The 7071-nt window shown below is 64.2% G+C and overlaps 1 long non-coding RNA gene across 7 annotated transcripts in view; it reads right to left on the reverse strand.

Annotated features, from left to right (window-relative positions):
• Positions 1–7071, reverse strand: part of LOC107155799 — a 60786-nt gene continuing 53715 nt past the window's right edge. For all 7 annotated transcript variants that reach the window (XR_001505247.2, XR_007347538.1, XR_007347533.1 and 4 more), the window contains one exon: positions 1–3429. This is a non-coding gene — a long non-coding RNA (uncharacterized LOC107155799). The remainder of the gene's footprint in view (positions 3430–7071) is intronic.

Raw genomic sequence — 7071 nt, forward strand, 5'->3', positions numbered from 1 at the left:
TCCTGTCAGAACAGCTTTTATTGATGTCCTGGCCCCAGGCAGCCCCCTCAGGGCCTGCGAGCGGAGTAGGCCCTCCTGGGGGACGTTGTGTCTCTGAGCGCCTCAGGGAAGGCAGTAGGTTGTATAGTTATCTTCTGAGGGGCAACATCACTGCCCTGAAACCACACAACCTACTACCTCACCCCGCGGGCGCCCCAGCACACCCTGCAGGAGGGCCGCCCGCCTCGCCACCCCACGCCCGCCCAGCCTTGCCCGTGTCGCATGGCCACCGGAGCTGGAGGGCCGGGCAGGCGCAGGGCAGGCGCAGGGCAGGAGGGAAGGTGGAAACCGCACCTCGTCAGGAAAGGCAGCGTGTGTGCCGGCTGGCCTTGGGAGGCCCTGGACTTGGGTTTCACTATCCACCTCCACGGTGTACCTGTGGGCACCCCAGTGTGCTCAGAGAGCGCTCCTGGAGAGGAGCGCTTCCCACTTGGCTGCCCCCACCCCAGGGGAGGCCCGACACTGAGCTGGACGGGCTGCCCACACCAGGTATGTGGGTGGACCGCCTTGGGGTGGCAGGCCAGGCTGACCCTCACTGCCCCCCGACCCTGCCAAGCCTGAGCTGCCAGCCTGCAGCTCTAACGGCTGCCCTATCGGCTGGAGCCAGGTGCAGTCCAGACCCTGCCCAGGGAGGCCTGAGCCTGGGCCTGATGTGGGGCCCGAGGGAGGCTGGGCCAGCTGCGTCCAGTGGGCGGCAGCAGCTGTGAGCCCCTCTGCCCTGGACAGGTCACAAAGCATCTCCTTCAATCCCCATTTGTCCCATTTCACGGAGGAGGAAACCAAGACTCAGGGAAGGGCGCTGAGGGACCTATCCAAGGCCATGCACGCGGACCCCAGGCCTGTTAGCCCTCCCACTGCCCGGCAGCCACTGCCCCATGCCCCATGGCCCTCCCAGCCAGGGTGGCGTCTGTCCATCGCAGAGATCACAGCCACTTCAGGAAAGACAGTAGATTGTATAGTTAACCCACAGCAGGGCAGAGCCCCAAACTATACAACCTACTACCTCACCCCAAAGGGCGGTCAGTCTTGGCGCCGAGTCGGACTTCGGGTTTCCAAGGGCACCTCCTGCGGAGGGGAAGAGAGCTGGGGAGGGGGTCAGGACCTGCTGTTGAGGGCATAGGTGCCAGCAGAGGCCCGGGGCTCTGAGGTCCCCAGAGTGGCCGCTTGGTCGGTCACCAGCATCATCAGGCACAGGAGGCTTCAGGAGACCAAGTGGAGGGACAGCAGAGCAGAGGGGCAGCCCAGGGGCTTTGGTCACAGGCAACTGGATCACTGCCTTCAGACAGGAGCAGCCACACGTCCCCAGGGATTCCTCCTGCGTTGGAGACACTAGGAGGAAGATGTCACTTGCCAAAGGCCAAGTGTCCAAGGGTGCTCTGCGGCTCTGCCTGGCCGAGACCCACTCCCACACACGGCCTGGCCTGCTTCCTGCTGTCATCAACAGTGTTCATGACCCAGGGTCTCGGGCTGGGCAGTGCCCAGGCCGGCACCCTCCCCTGGACAGGTAGGGAGCCCTTCTCTTACCCAGAGCTTCCAAAGACAGCCTCGAACACCACTGACCACAGCCACCAGTATGGCCATCACCTTCCCAGGGGACCCCGTGGGGAGGCTGGTGAACAGTACTTCTGCTAACCCTTCTCACAGGAGAGGAGGCTGAGGCCTGGAGGTTGTGACTCTCTAAGGTCACACAGCTCCTGGTGGCAGAGCCGCTGGAACATTCTGCTTCCAGCCTAGTAAGGTGGCACTACGGCTCTGAGCTCCCTGATGTCCACGCAGTCTTGAAAACTGCCTCAGACCTCCTTCAGGCCCCTCCTGACAGGCTGCTTCCTCCAGGCAGGCACCAGGCTATGCCACCCCGTCCTCACAGCCCTGGTGGGGCTGGGACCACCCACCCCACTTCACAGTGAGGCAGCTGAGGCTCAGAGGGTAGGGTCTCTGGCCCCAGATGACAGACCTCAGGGGCAGGCAGGCTGCTTGCTGTCCTCAGTCGCTGCTCTCTGGGTGGGCCTTGGGCACCTGACACTGTGCAGCTCCCCACCCCAGGAGGACACCAGAACAAGTCCCAGGTGTCCATCACAAAAATAGCACTGGGGCTCAGGTCCAGCACTCCCCACTCCCATGGGGCGCAGCCAGGAGGGCCCCATGAGGTGACATCCAGCCATGGTGGCCGACACCCATGTTCCTCAAGGCCCCAGAAGGAAGTGTGCTCAGAAGTGTTCCCCGGCCTCAAGCTTGCACCCCTGGCCTGGCAGACAGGACACGAGGTCCCTGAGACTCCCCTGGGGTGGCTGAGTGGTCCACTGGTGAGCAGTCTAAGCAGGAAGTCTGGGGGCATCTTGCACTGCCTAGCCACCAGGAAAGGTACCTGGCTGTGGTCAGCCTTGTCACCAGGGAGGACACTGGCTCCCGGCCCAGAGCCCCACTTGGATGTCCGAGAGGGACTAGAGGTCCCATCAACTGCCTCCATCTGGACCCCACGGAAGCGGCTCAGGAGGTGGCAGGCTGGCCTCGCCTCGGGCTCTCTCTGGGACTTCTGAGCCTCTGTCGCTGAGGATCTGCAGCAGGACTCCAGGCAGAGGAGCTGCCCCGGGAGTCCGGCACAGACCCTGTGTGCTGTGATGTTTCTGGCACTTTCTAGGCCACATTCTGTTTTGCAGTACTGGGGAGGGAACCCAGGGTGCTCTACCACTGAGCTGCACCCCCAGCCCTTTTTATTTTTTTGAGACAGGGTTTCAGGCTGGCCTTGAACTTGCAATCCTACTGGCTCAGCCTCCTAAGAAGCTGGGATTACAGGTGTGGCCATGGCGCCCAGGTGGGCTGCTCTTAATGAACAAGCAGAGCTGGACACACGTGTGCGTGTGCCCCCTCACAGACCACAGCCCTGCTCCTAGCCTGCACCTGCCTGCCCCCCGGAGGCCTGGGGTCACGCAGAGCCTGCAGTGCTCACCAGGCACAGCCATGAGACGGTGGGGGACAGAGACAGAGCCCTGGCCCACCCTGGCCACAAGTCCTCTCCCCTGGACCCCAGCCCAGCCAGGCAGCAGCAGACGGGACTCAGTTTCCCTCAGTGGCCTTTCTTCCCGTTCCAGGTTAGACTCACCTGTGTGGCATCCCAGTTGGCCGTCAAGGAGAGGTGACCGGAGAGTATCGGGTCACACTGGAGGGCTGAGTGGCGGAAGGGCAGAGAGGGGGGAAGGGCAGAGAGGGGGGCTACCTCAGCACCTCCTGTCCCCAGGGCCCTCGAGGCTGGGCAAGCCTGCGGAGGGACAGGTGCACACAACCCCAAGCTGGGGACAGTGTGTCCTCAGGGTGCGACGGAGGCGGAGCTGAGGTTCCTCTTCCACGTGGATGCTCTGCAGCGTCTGGTCTGATGGGAAGGCCAGGAAGAACCTGCAGAGACCAACAGGGTCCAAGGTCGCCATGTCACATGCATCATGAGAAGATGACGTGGGTCAACTGAGGAGTCCACTCCACCCGAGGCAGGAAGACAGGGGAGGCACAGTTTGGGCCAAGGTTTGGCAGGGGGACGAGGCCCCCACACAGGGGCCTGAGTAGGGGGCAGGGAGAGAAGAGCAGCAGTGTCTGATCCTGGCCTCCCGCAGCACAACCTCCGTGGCTGCCGACTTTCCTGAGCAAGTGGTCGGAGGCCCCTCGCTGGGAGGAAGGCCAGCTGTGGACAGCAGCAGCTGCCTGGGAGCCACCCCTCGGGCGTCAGCCTCTGGGGGTGTGTCCTCCCCTGGCCGCCTCCTTGAGTGTCACCTCACTGACACCTCAGCTAGCTGTCTCTCACCTAGTGGCACTGCCTACATGCAGGCCAGGATTAGAGGGTCTTCATGGCCAGCCCTGCACTGGACAATGCTGGATCAGAGGTGACCAAGTCCCAGCCCTGTCCTCGAACAGCCAGGGCAGGGCAGCCAGTGCTCCTGGGCCGGAGGCAGCGACCTGGAGCCAGGCCTGCGAAGGGAAGAACTGCCATCCCACCTCCTCTGCCCACTCCAGCCAAAGTGCCCTCACAGGGCCAGTAGGGGTGGGAGGACACTGAGACAAACCCAAGCAGGAAGGGACATGGGTAGCCCTGGAAGAAGCCTGGGCAGCTGGGGGCTGCAGGCCTGAGCCCGGTATGCTGGGTGCACACTGCGGCCCAGACACGGGCCAGCATGGAGACCTCAAGCCAGGTGGCCTCTCTGAGCCTGGGTGTCCCTGGCCAATGGTGACAGCAAGATCAGGCCACTTGGTTACTGAGGGTGCAGGGAGATGGTGGAGGTGGGGCGCCCTCCTCTCCTTGAGCGCCAGCCTGCCTGCACTCCCCGACGGACGGCCAGGCCGCCCGTCACGACCCACACCTCTCCGTGAGCCTCTGCTGCTTCCCACCAGGCACCACCAGCTCGGGCTCCCCTCCCTGCCCTGGACAGGCCTCCCTGCCTCCGGGCCTTTGCCCTGGCCTGTCCCTCTGCCAGGAGCTCCTGCCCCTTCCCACCAGGCCCTGTGCTGCTCGCTGGGCTCTGGCCGGCCCTTGCCTCCTGGGCTGCAGTCCTGAGGCCGACAGGCAGGGCCTCCATGGACGACGCACTCTTCCCCTACAGAACCCTGCTGTGCTCTGAAGCCAGGCACAGACACCGTGGCCCCAGAGGGCTCCCTGCTCTGCTCTGCCCCACCTAGGGGGCTCACCCAGGGTCCAGGGTCCTCAGCCACAACACAGTTTGGGGCAGGGACAGGGCCTTCACCGCTGGGTCTGGGACCTATTGCTGGAGCCATTTCTGAACCAGTGGGATCTGCTGGGCCTGCCTGCCCAACCTGAGTGGGACCATGGGCTTCGGGCCTTGAGGGGCCACAGAGACTTCCGCTTTGTCAGGAGGACGCCAGGGAACGGCCTGAGACAGACCAAGCGGTCCTTCCCTGCCAGTCTGGGCGCGGGCCGAGAGGGATGGGCGTGAATAGCACCCCTCGGGAGAAGCCGCCCGGAGCGAGCGTCAGCAGACGTCCTGCCATCTGCCAGCTCCCAGCTCCGGCTCCCGGCCCTGCCCTGGCCTGCAGCGTCTGGCCATGGGCAGGGTGCCGGGCAGGCTGGGAGGGGGAGGAGCCACACTGGCTGGGACAGGTGCGCCGGAGGCCTCCGTGGGCAGGTGGCCCTTTCAGGGCTGAGCGGACGTCTGGAGCGAATGAGGCAGACAGACGGTGTCACCCTGAAGTCACCTCGGGCTTGGCTCAGGGCCACTCGGAGCAGACCCGACCCCCCTCCGGCAACCCCCCCTCAGCCGCCCTGATTAGGTTTCTCCCATAAAGCGGCCAGTGTCTGTTCAGCTAGCCGCTCCAACAATGGGTCTGGGGAGGAGCCGGGAGGGGCGGCTGGGGGTCAAGCGGGGGCCGGTCTCCCCACAAACGTGGCCCACAAAGTTACCAAGTCAGCACACCCCACAGCTCAGCCACTCTGGCAGGCCGGGGAGGGCCCAGAGGTGGCCCCACCCACTGTGCACCGGTCAGGCCTGGGACTCGGGTGAGGGAGAACTTTAAAGGGTCAAAACTCAGCCCCCAGCGACATCTTCTTGTGAAATCTGCAAAACAATCAATAATGCAAACAGGTCCCTGGCATAAAAATACCTGATTTAAATAAAGCTGGGCCAGGCACGCTGGCCTGGCCTCTGACCTGGGCCGCCAAACAGCTGGACTGTCCTGCCAGGGCTGTGTGCAGGGGCCAGCAGCCTCGGGTCTCCTACAGAACTCACCACAGGGTCACAGTGGCAAACATCTGGACTTCTTCGTCCCCAGATTTCCCTGGCCCTGAGCACCCAGCGCCGGCAGAGGAGGGTGGCATCTCCGGGTGGAGCCCCTGCCTGGCACCCTGAGTCAGACCCGAGGCCTGCCCTCCTCGTGCGGCCGTCTGCAGCCCAGCCTGGTTCTCCTTAGGCCCTGCCCGCCCGGCGGCCCTTCTCTGGGGAGCTCCTCCTGCGAGGGAAGCCTGGGCGGCTGAACTCCCAGGAGGTTCCAGGCCTGCTGTGGCATGTGGACAGCCATGGGCTGGGCAGCTGGGCGGCGGAGGGCATCCCATCGTTGTGTCTTCAGCTGGTCTCCCTGGAGGGAGGACCTGTGCCAACTTCCCGTTGGGGTGACAGAACGTTCCATCTGGGAATTGCAGAAGTGGAGCCTGGGAAGGGCTTGGGGAGACCCCAGCCCAGCCTCACAGGACGTGGGGTGCCATCCTTTGGGCACTTTTCAGCATCCTCCCTACTTTGCAGAGGAGCTTCCACCGACTTCTGAGGGCCTTCTTGGTAATGGTCGCAGGCAAGCAGGGACAGGGCCTGCTCCCTTCCACCTTGGGAGAACCAGGCCTTGTCAGGCCCCATGGCACACTCCTGTCATCCAGCCACTGGAGGGGCTGAGACAAGAGGGTCACAAGTTCAAGGCCAGCCTCATTAACTGACAGAGGCCCTAAGCAAGTTACTGAGGCCTTAGGGCTCAACCTCCCCTGGGGTGAACCCCCAGTACCATGCTGCTTCTGGTCGGCCGGGTATGGGGAAGTCACAGGATCAACACACTAGAGAGCCAGGAGCAGGCCCAGAGGACGTGCCTGCTGGCTGAGGTTGCTGGACACACGAGCTGGGCAGGGACAGGGGAGGCTGTGGAAGCTGGTGGCTGGGGGACAGCTCGCCCCACTTGGCTCATTCTAGAACCTCAGCAGCCCAGGGCTTGCCTCCTTCAGGAAGCCCCAAGCCTGTTTCCCCAAGGATGGGCAGAGCCTGGCCCAGGTCAGTGGCCCGACTGACCACTGCAGGACCACAGCATTGGGAACTGTGTCTGACCAGGGAGCCCCGAGGTCCTCGGCCAGGTCAGCAGTATGAAGGGGCGGGTGGGGCCCAGAGGGTACTCTTCCCTCCCTGCTGGATCCTGAAGCAAACCTGCCCCACCACTGCCGAGGACTCCCTCTGTGGTGTGGCCTCAGGGACCCGCTCCTGGGCTCTGGTGTGCGGCCTGCCTCGGGGTGGCGAGGGGCTGGCAGGACTGGGTGAGGGGCCAGGCCTCCGGGGGGCAGGCAGG

Source organism: Marmota marmota, unplaced genomic scaffold (assembly GCF_001458135.2).
Source record: "Marmota marmota marmota unplaced genomic scaffold, marMar, whole genome shotgun sequence".
NCBI classification, from domain to species: Eukaryota; Metazoa; Chordata; class Mammalia; order Rodentia; family Sciuridae; genus Marmota; species Marmota marmota.